The sequence below is a fragment of the Orycteropus afer genome, unplaced genomic scaffold (assembly GCF_000298275.1).
Source record: "Orycteropus afer afer isolate SDZICR_OR568_19922 unplaced genomic scaffold, OryAfe1.0 scaffold00025, whole genome shotgun sequence".
NCBI lineage: Eukaryota > Metazoa > Chordata > Mammalia > Tubulidentata > Orycteropodidae > Orycteropus > Orycteropus afer.
Genome location: NW_006921612.1, coordinates 4,517,875 through 4,521,107, shown reverse-complemented (window position 1 = coordinate 4,521,107; position 3,233 = coordinate 4,517,875). Strand labels below are relative to the sequence as shown.

General features: G+C 39.3%; 1 pseudogene; it reads left to right on the top strand.

Moving 5' to 3' along the window:
* The first annotated feature begins 1,127 nt into the window (after positions 1 to 1,127).
* On the top strand, positions 1,128 to 1,474 carry LOC103192164 (annotated as a pseudogene).
* Positions 1,475 to 3,233: the final 1,759 nt, after the last annotated feature.

The window sequence follows — 3,233 nt, the reverse complement described above, 5'->3', positions numbered from 1 at the left end:
TAAGACAAACTCAGAAGAAGGATGGGGCCATCCACTTCTCAAAGTATTGGCCAGTGAAAACCTTATAAATAGCAGTGAAATACTGTCTGATTTATTACTGTAAAACCTTATGAATAGCCCTGAAACATTGTCTGATATTAGTGCTGGAAGATGAGCCCTTCAGGTCAGAAGGCACTCAAAATACGACTAAGGAAGAGTAACCTCCTCAAAGTACAGTTGACCTGATTGACGTGGATGGAGTAAAGCTTTCAGAACCTCCATTTACTGATGTGGCATGACTCAAAATGGGAAGAAACAGCTGCAAACATCCATTAATAATCAGAACACGGACTATTCGAAGTATGAATCTAAGAAAATTGGAAGTTGTCAAATATGAAATGGAATGCTTAAAGATCAATATTGTAGGCATTAGTGAGCTGAAATGGACTGGTTTTGTCCATTTTGAATCAGACAACCGTATGATCTATTATGTTGGGAATAACATTAAAGAGGGATAACATGGTATTGATTATCACAAAAAATGTTTCAAGATCTATCCTGAAGTACAATGCTGTCAATAATCGGATAATACCCATAGGCCTACAAGGAAGACCATTTAATACTACTATTATTCAAATTTATGCACTAACCACCAAAGCCAAAGACAAGGAAACTGAAGATTTGTACCAAATTCTGCAGTCTGAAATTGACCAAATATGCAACCAAGATGTATTGATGATTATTGGAGACTGGAATGCAAAAGTTGGAAATGAAGAATCACCAGTAGTTGGAAAATATGGCCTTGGTGATAGAAATGACCCAGAGATCACATGACAGAATTTTGTAAGACCAACGACTTACTCATTGCAAATACCTTTCTCCAACAACATAAACAGTGGCTATACACATGGACGTCACCAGGTGGAATATGCAGGAATCAAATCAATTACATTTGGTGGAAAGAGGTGATGGAGAAGCTCAATATCTTCAGCCAAAACAAGGACAGGAGCTGAATGTGGAAGAGACCATCAACTGCTCATATGCAAGTCCAAGTTGAAGCTGAAGACAATTAAAACAAGTCCACAAGAGCCTTTCCCATGCTGACACCTCTAAGGTTGCAAGCATGAGGCCTGCTCACTGCCACTGACATGCACTATGTCACCTCCTACCTTCTGGCTGCTCTCAAGGGCAATTCCATTCTCAGAGCCAATGATATCAAGAAAATTCTAGACAGTGTCTGCATCATGGGCAACCATGACCAGCTGAACAAGGTCATCAGTGAGATGAACAGGAAAAACATAGAAGATGTCATCACCTAGGGTATTGGCAAGCTTGCCAGTGTACCTGCTGGTGGAGCTGTGGCTGTTGCCACTGCCTCAGGCTCCACACAGCTCCTGCTGCCAGCTCTGCCCCAGCTGCAGTGGAGGAGAAGAAAGACAAGAAGAAGGAGTATGAGGTGTCAGATGATGACATGGGATTTGGCCTCTTCAATTGAATCCCCCCACCCTGCATTTTTTTTTTTTTTTTGTATGTTGTGGGGGGAAGTCCAGAAGAGCTAAAATGTAACCCTGATTATATCCCAACTGAATTTATAGATTATATCCCAACTGAATTATAGATTTGAAGGATAGATTTGACACAATTGAACACAAATGACCAAAAATCAGATGAGTTGTGGGATGACATCAAGAACATCATATATGAAGAAAGCAAAAGGTCATTAAAAAGACAGGAAAGGAAGGCCAAAATGGATGTCAGAAGAGACTCTGAAACTTTCTCTTGAAGGAGAGTAGCTAAAGCAAGTGGAAGAAATGGCAAGGTAAAAGAGCAGAGCAGAAGATTTCAAAGAACAGCTTGAGAAAGCAAAGTCAATTATTATAAGGGAATATGGAAAGACCCAGAGTTAGAAAACCAAAAGGGAAGAACATTCTTGTCATTTCTCAAGCTGGAAGAACTGAGGAAAAAATCCAAGCCTCAAGGTGCAATATTGAAAGATTCTATGGCCAAAATATTGAATGATGCAGGAAGTATCAAAAGAAGATGGAAGGAATACACAAAGTAATTGTAGCAAAATAAACTGGTCAATATTCATCGTTTTTATGAGGTGGTATATGATCAAGAACCAATGGCAATAAAGGAAGAAGTCAAAGCTGTACTGAAGGAATTGGCAAAAAACAAGGCTCCAGGAATTGACAGAATAAACATTGAGATGTTTCAACAAGTGGCTGCCACACTGGAGGCACTTACTGGTCTATGCCAAGAAATTTGGAAGACAACTACCTGGCCAAGTGACTGGAAGAGATCCATATTTGTACCCATTCCAAAGAAAAGTGACCCCACAGAATGTGGAAATTATCAGACAATATCATTAATAACACATGCAAGTAAAATTTTGTAGAAGATAATTCAAAAACAGTTGCAGCAATATGGTCACAGGAAACTTCCAGAAATGCAAACTGGATTCAGTAGAGGCCATGGAATGAGGGATATCATTGTTGATGTCAGATGGATCCTAGCTGAAAGCAAAGAATACCAGAAAGATGTTTTCTTATATTTTACTGACTATGCAAAAGGATTCAACTGTGTGGGTCATAACAAATCATGCATAACATTGAGAAAAATGGGAATTCCAGAACACTTAATTGTGCTCATGAGGAACTTGTACATAGACAAGGAAGCTGTTGTTCAAATAGAACAAGGGCATATTGCATGGTTTAAAATCAGGAAGGGAGTGTGTCAGTGATGTATCCTTTTACCATACTTGTTCAATCTGTCTGCTGAGCAAATAATTTGAGAAGCTGGACTATATAAAGAAGAATATGACATCAGGATTGGAGAAAGACTCATTAACAACCTGCAATATGCACATGACACAACCTTGCTTTCTGAAAATGAGTATGACTTGAAGCACTTACTGATGAAGATTAAAGACTACAGTCTGCAGTTGATTACACCTCAACATCAAGTAAATGAAAATCCTCACTAATGAACAAATAAGCAGCATCATGATAAAAGGAGAAAAGATTGATGTTGTCAAAGATTTCATTTTACTTGAATCCACAATCAACACTATTGGAAGCAGCAGTCAAGAAGTCAAATGATGTATCCCACAGGGCAAATCTGCTGCAAAATACCTCATTAAAGTATTGAAGAGCAAAGATGTCTCTTTGAAGACTAAGATGTGCCTAACCCAAGCCATGGGGGCTGGAGCAGGCAGGGAAGAAAGCTGGGGAGGCAGGAGGGTCTTGGAGCAG